This window comes from Muntiacus reevesi, chromosome 3 (genome assembly GCF_963930625.1).
Source record: "Muntiacus reevesi chromosome 3, mMunRee1.1, whole genome shotgun sequence".
Classification (NCBI taxonomy): domain Eukaryota; kingdom Metazoa; phylum Chordata; class Mammalia; order Artiodactyla; family Cervidae; genus Muntiacus; species Muntiacus reevesi.
The window spans coordinates 155,782,841-155,790,605 of record NC_089251.1 but is presented as its reverse complement, the minus strand read 5'-3'; the positions used below and the strand labels follow the sequence as shown (position 1 = coordinate 155,790,605).

At 42.1% G+C, this 7,765-nt stretch overlaps 1 non-coding gene across 1 annotated transcript; it reads left to right on the top strand.

Annotated features, from left to right (window-relative positions):
- Window positions 1–4,623: 4,623 nt before the first annotated feature.
- Window positions 4,624–4,787, top strand: LOC136165537 (U1 spliceosomal RNA). The gene has a single exon (XR_010662570.1). It is a non-coding gene; the product is annotated as a U1 spliceosomal RNA (small nuclear RNA).
- The last annotated feature ends 2,978 nt before the right edge of the window (window positions 4,788–7,765 follow it).

The following is a 7,765-nucleotide window of genomic DNA, read 5'->3' as shown; positions in this document are numbered from 1 at the left end:
CTCCTCTATTCCTCTGCAGGTCAAGGTTCATTACCGTCAGCCAGTGAAACTTCCTCTTGTACCACTTTACCACCATGGAGACCCCAATCCTTTCATTCAAATCCACACAGTGGTATCTAAGACCAGGATGTAATCCTTAACAAGACTTGCATAGAGGCTTAGAGAGTAATAGAGGGTGACTTCCCTAATAGTTTAAAATCTTATGTCAGATGTAGTAGTTCTTGGTATTGTCAAGCCAAGGAGCTTCCATAGGAGTTTCCTATTGGACATCTCTCACTTTGGCTTCTGACCTGCCCACATGGTACATGGCTCACTTGTTCCCCCACTTAGAGTTTTCTTGTCGACCCTCTTCTCTCCCAGATCTGAGGCCCTCATGCCCAAACCCAAGAGAAAGAAAACTCTTTCTTCTTCTCCAGGGAGGTGATATCCAAGAGAAAAGACCTAAGCTTCAGAGATCCCAGTGAAAAAAAGCTTGATTTTTCACTGACATATTCCAGGTGACTGAGACAGTACCTTGACATAGTAGGCCTTCAATAATAATTGGATAATTGAATTAAATGACTTGTTTTTCTAAAAAAAGTTAGTCAAGATTCAGTAGTGGGTACATTTCCAAAGGTTCATATAGTCAAAGCTATGGTTTTTCCAGTAGTCATGTACAGACATGATAGTTGGATCATAAAGAAGGCTGAGTGACAAAGAATTGATACTTCTGAACTATGGTACTGGAGAAGACTCTTGGGAGTCCCTTGGATAGCAATGAGATCAAACCAGTAAGTCCTAAAGGAAATTGACCCTGAATATTCATTGGAAGGACTGATGCCCCAGAGGATGAGATGGTGGATGGCATCACTGAGTTAATGGACATGAGTCTGAACAAACTCCAGAGATAGTGAAGGACAGGGAAGCCTGGCATGCTGCAGTCCATGGGGTCACAAAGAGTTGGATATAACTGAGCAACTGAACAACAACTACCAAAGTTTAGTTATTTCAGAACAACCCTAGTCTAATATGGGAATTTGCAAGGACAGCTCACTCCTCTTTGGGTCTCTTCTTTAGCAGAAGGTAAATGTGTATCTCCAAATCCTTTCTGCCAAAGTTGCTCTCTACTCCTAACTGCCTTTTAATGGGAAGTTTCTCCTCTTCATGGACATCAAAGTTTCCAGAAATACTTCAGAGTTCAATTTCAGCAGAGCACCCACTTACTGGAATACATTGCTCACTCACTGTTCAGAATCTAGACCATAAACCAAACCCTGTTGATAGCTCGACAGTCTCCTCTAATCTGAATCAGTAGAGTAGCTCTGTGCTTCCACCTTCTTCTCTTTTGGGGACTGGTACAAATATCTGTATTTGCTACTTTCTGGGTATCCCTATATGTGGTGAACATTTGCTGATTTACCAGCTTTCAATCAATAGATCCATATTAGTCAACTTCTGACAGGTCAACTGCAGGAGAAGAGAACATAATTTGTTTTACTAGAGATCATCCTTTTTATTATTCTGCATCCATTATCTCTTTTCTTTTTCCTGTGTGGAGAATGATCATTCTTCCCCACTATTCTCCAGTTGTTCTACTTTGAGGTGGCCATGAAAATGTGTCTTCCAGATCCTGACTGTAGGCATCCTCATTAAAGTACTCTGAAAACCATCATTGCATCTGAGCCATGTGCTTTGCTTTCTATGGCCCATAATGTAATGTAATATAATGTGCTCAGATGCTCCATTGTATCTAACTCTGTGACCCATTGACTGTAGCCCACCAGGTCCCTCCATCCATGGGATTCTCCCAGCAAGAATACTGGAGTAGGGAGCCATTTCCTCCTCCAGGCAATTTTCCCAACCTAGGGATCGAACCTGTGTCTCTCACATCTCCTGCACTAGCACCACATAAGAAGGCCTTTCTATGGGTTGGATTGCTCACTCACTCAGTCGCTTGGATCATGTCCAGCTCTTTGTGATTCCATGGACTGTAGCCCACCAGGCTTCTCTGTCAATGGGATTCCCTAGGCAAGAATACTGGAGTGGGTTTCCATTTCCTTCTCCAAGGGATCTTCCTGACCCAGGGATCAAACCCACATCTCCTGTACCTCCACACTGCAGGAAGATTGTTTATCACTGAGTAACCTTCCAGTTAATGACAGAACAAGGTGAGGAAACTAAGGCAGGCCTGTTCCTAAGAGGCACAGGACTCTTCCAATGGCCAACTTTGATTCTGGATTTCCCAATGACCTTGCCAAACTTTCTTAGAACTAAAACGAAGTCTATGATGCTTTCCCCAACTTTCCTTCTTTTTTTCTCTTATTGACCCGCAGTCAGACATGTGTTGAAATCTAATGACTTTTCTTACCTTCATTCCCTCCCCCTTCCCTGACTTATTTTTTCCTCACAGGCATTACTTCTAATAAATCTCTTGCTATTCTAATTTCATCTTGGAATCTGACTCTTGGATGACCCAGATTAACACAAGAGGTACTGAGAATGGATTGAGAAAGCAGATGAGGAAATGGGAGTCTGGGACTAGTTTATTAGTCACTTGGGGAATGAAGGGGCTATCACCCTCTCCGGCAGGTGGCACATGGACTGTCCCTGCCACAAGGTAATAGTGGCTCAAGATTTCTAAAGATTTCACTCTTGGTGACCTGGGAGATTATCCTGGTAAAGGGGAATTCTGTGGCAAATACAATGGTGCAGACATGTGAAATTTATGTCAGCAGGAAGTGGGAAGGAAGGAAAGATGCCTACAAATAACCAAACATTTTTAGAACTATTACACAAAGATATAGTTGACACTGATAGCCAGATATCCAAAGTATTATCATGACTCCCTGCTAGTGTGGGGTTTTAGGAGCCAGGTAATAAATAAGTACACTAAAGTTTGGCTCATAGTTGGCTCATTGGCAGGGACACACCTACTGGTCATTTAGCCAGTTCCTGAAAGTATTACTAAAATTAGATTGACCGTTGGACTAACTCCTATACTGGATCCTTGGGCTGTGGTAAAAGCTATCATAGTGAAAAAACCTAAGTGGGAACCTCTGAAACTGTCTCTAGCTCCCAACAAAAATAGTAAAAATACAGTTTCATATCCAATAAATATAGTGGAAAGTGTTGCTACCATTAAAGACCTAAATGATGCAGAAGTGGTGAGCTCCATATTTCTGTTTAACTCACCAGCGTGGCTCCTGTTTTTCTAGCAGATGGATCCTGGAGAATGACTATGTACTATTACAGACTTAATCAGGTAGTAAACGTAATCATATGCCAAACATGGTATTGTGCTAAGGGGATTAATAAGACTTCAGGTTCATGGCATGCAGCCATTGATCTGTACAATGTGTTCTTTTTCAATCCACTTAAAAAAGATGAAAATGATCCACATGTGAGATAGAAAACAACATTAAAATTTTCAACTTTGTCTCAGGGTTATGTTAGTACTCTTACCCTCTGTCATAATCTTGCTTGAAAAGATCTGAATCAGCTGCATGTCCCACAGAACATCATATTCATTCATTACATCAATGGCATCATAATGATTGAACAAGAGAAGAAGAGATGACTAGTACATTGAAGACCTTGGTAAGACATGTGCTCCAGAGGGTGAAAGATAAACCATCTGAAGACTCAGGACCTGCCACTTCAGTGAAATTGTTAGAGGTCCAGTGGTCAGGGACATGCTGAGAAATTTCTTTCAAAGCAAAAGACAGATTGCTGAATCTTGCATGCTCTACCACAAAGAGGAAAGCACAGTACCTGGTAGGCCTGTTTGTGTTCTGTAGGCAACACATTTACCACCCAGGAATAGTGACCTGGTGATATGAAAGGTTATCAGTTTTAAGTGGAGCCCAGAGAACAAAAGAGCTCTGATTCAAGCCTAGGCTGTGATATAAGTGGCTCTGTTGCTTAAGCCATATGACCTGGCAAAACCCACAGTGCTGGAGGTCACAGTGCTAAGAAAATAGGCAAAATGGTGTTTATGACAGACCTCCATGGGAGTTTCACAATGTGGGACCCTGAGATTAGAACAAGGACATGATTTTGTAGCCCAGACTTTTTTGTATCCATCACAGTTGTATCATACCCCTACCTCAGCTCCTAGCATTATGAAGGAGTCTATTCAATGAAATGAAAGTGAAGGAAGAAGTCTGAGCTTGGTTAAGACTGGATTGATACATGAAAGTGAGCCAGAAACAGACTGCATTTCAGCCATATTGGGGGTGGCCCTGAAAGACAATGGAAAGGGAAAATCTTTCCAGTGGGCAAGCTGTGGATAGTGTCAGCTCAGCCCAGTCACTCAGTCTTGTCCAACTCTTTGTGACCCCATGCACTGCAGCACACCAGGCTTCCCTCTCCATCACCAACTCCTGGAGTTCACTCAAACTCATGTGCATCAAGTCGGTGATGCCATTCAATCATCTCATCCTCTATAATCCCCTTTTCCTGCCACCGTCAATCTTTCCCAGCATCAGGGTCTTTTCCAAGGAGTCAGTTCTTCACATCAGGTGGCCAAAGTATTGGAGTTTCAGATTCAGCATCAGTACTTCCAGTGAATATTCAGGACTGATTTCATTTAGGATGGATGAGTTGGATCTACTTGCAGTCCAAGAGATTCTCAAGAGTCTTCTCATACTTACCTGGCAGAGGAGATACCATGATCACGAAGGTGGTTTTCCCAGGGCGAGGCTTATCCATTGCACTCCGGATGTGCTGACCCCTGCGATTTCTCCAAATGTGGGAAACTCGACTGCATAATTTGTGGTAGTGGGGGACTGCGTTTGCGCTTTCTCCTGAATAAAAAAAAAAAAAAAAAAAAGTCTTCTCCAACACCACAGTTCAAAAGTATCAATTCATCAGCGCTCAGCTACACATTACTACTGGAAAAACCAAAGCTTTGACTAGATGGACCTGTGCTGGCAAAATAATGTCTCTGCTCTTTAATATGTTGTATAGATTGGTCACAACTTTTATTCCAAAGAACAAGCATGTTTTAATTTCATGGTTGCAGTCAACATTTGCAGTGATTTTAGAGCCAAAAAAAACACAATAAAGTCTGTCACTATTTCCATTGTTTCCCCATCTATTTGTCATGAAGTGATGGGACCAGATGCCATGATCTTAGTTTTTTCTGAATGTTGAGCTTTAAGCCAACTTTTTTCACTTTCATCAAGATGGTCTTTGGTTCTTCTTTGCTTTCTGCCATAAGGGTAGTGGCATCTGTATATCTGAGGTTACTGATATTTCTCCCAGTGATCTTGATTCCAGCTTGTGCTTCATCCAGCCGAGCATTTCACATGATGCACTCTGCATATAAGTTAAATAAGCAGGGTGACAATATACAGCCTTGACATACTCCTTTCCCTATTTGGAACCAATCTGTTGTTCCATGTACAGTTCTAACTGTTGCTTCTTAACTTGCACACATATTTCTCAGGAGGCAGGTCAGATGGTCTGGTTTCTCAATTCTTGAAGAATTTTCCACAGTTTGTTGTGATCCACACAGTCAAAGGACTTGGCGTAATCAATAAAGCAGAAGTTGATGTTTTTCTGGAACTCCTGTGCTTTTTTGATGATCCAACAGATGTTGGCAATTTGCTCTCTGGTTCCTCTGCCTTTTCTAAATCCAGCTTGAACGTCTAGAAGCTCACGCTTCATGTGCTGTTGGAGCCTGGCTTGGAGACTTTGAGCATCGCTTTGCTTGCATGTGCTGCTAAGGCACTTCAGTCGTGTCCGACTCCGTGTGACCCCACAGACGGCAGCCCACCAGGCTCCCCCATCCCTGGGATTCTCCAGCCAAGAACACTAGAGTGGGTTGCTAGCATGTGAAATGACTGCAATTGTACAGTAGCTTGAACATTCTTTGGCATTGCCTTTGTTTGGGATTGGAATGAAAACTGACCTTTTCCAGTCCTATGGCCACTGCTGAGTTTTCCAGATTTGCTGGCATATTGAGTGCAGCACTTTCACAGCATCATCTTTTAGGATTTGAAATAGCTCAGTTGGAATTCTATCACCTCCGCTAGCTTTGTTTGTAGTGATGCTTCCTAAGGCCCACTTGACTTCGCATTCCAGAATGCCTTGCTCTAGGTGAGTGAACACACCATTGTGGTTATCTGTGTCATGAACATCTTTTGTGTATAGTTCTTCTGTGTATTCTTGCCACCTCTTCTTAATATCTTCTGCTTCTGTTAGGTCCATACCATTTCTGTCCTTTATTGTGCCCATCTTTGCAAGAAATGTTCCCTTGGTATATCTAATTTTCTTGAAAAGATCTCTAGTCTTTCCCATTCTATTATTTTCTCTATTTCTTTGCATTGATCACTGAGGAAGGCTTTCTTACCTCTCCTTGCTATTCTTTGGAACTTTGTATTCAAATGGGTATATCTTTCCTTTTCTCCTTTGCCTTTAGCTTCTCTTGTTTTCTCAGCTATTTGTAAGGCCTCATCATACAACCATTTGCCTTTTTGCATTTCTTTTTCTTGGGGATGGTCTTGATCACTGCCTCTTATACAATGTCACAAACCTTTTAGAACTAACACCCAAAAAAGATGTCCTTTTCATTATAGGGGACTGGAATGCAAAGGTAGGAAGTCAAGAGATACCTGGGATAACAGGCAAATTTGATCTTGGAGTACAAAACGAAGCAGGTCAAAGGTAACAGAGTTTTGCCAGGAGAATGCACTGGTCATAGCAAACACCCTCTTCCAACAACACAAGAGAAAACTCTATACATGGACATCACCAGATGGTCAACACCAAAATCAGACTGATTATATTTTTTGCAGCCAACGATGGAGAAGCTTTATACAGTCAGCAAAAACAAGACAAGGTGCTGACTGTGGCTCAGATCATGAACTCCTTATTGCCAAATTCAGACTTAAATTGAAGAAAGTAGGGGAAACCACCAGACCATTCAGGTATGACCTAAATCAAATCCCTTATGATTATACAGTGGAAGTGGGCAGTATACCTGGCATCTACTTTAAGTCAAAGGTGACAATATGTGCAAGTTACTGAGTAGTAGCTAATGACCTGGCCATCTGATCAGAGATCTGGAAAGAAAAGCATTGGAAGATTATAGATAAAGGGATGTGGGCTAGAGGTATGTGAGCAAACATGTGTGAAGGGACATGAAGTGTATTGTACATTAACACTAACCAAAAAGCATCTATTAATATCATGAAGAAGTACCCAACTACTAAGTAGACAAAACAACTAGCTAATTAAATGACTAGCCAGATTTTGTCACCGGTCATTCCACAATTGTCACAATAGGCACATAAATGAAGTAGCCATGTGGCAGACATGGAGGCTCTATATTGGCTCAACAGCATGGTCTATCACATTTGGAGGCTGATTTAGTAACTGCTATCTGTGAATGTCCAGCCTATTAGCAACAGAAACCAATGCTGAGCCATCAGTAGGGTACTATTTGTTTTTCATGGAAATCAGCTGGCCACTAGTGTGTGTGTGAAAGTCATTCAGTCATGTCCAACTCTTTGCAACCCTATGGACTTTACAGTCCATGGAATTTTCCAGGCCAGAATACTGGAGTGGGCAGCCTTTCCCTTCTCCAGGGGATCTTTACAACCTAGGGATCAAACCCGGGTCTCCCGCATTGCAGGCAGATTCTTCACTAGTTGAGCCACAAGGGAAGCCCTGTTAACTATGCTGGGGCTTTGGCTCAAGCACAAGGAACTATATACCAGTCTAAGTTAGGGTCTACCTTTCCTGCTCACAGCACCTCAGCTGGTACTACTATCTAGAGGAG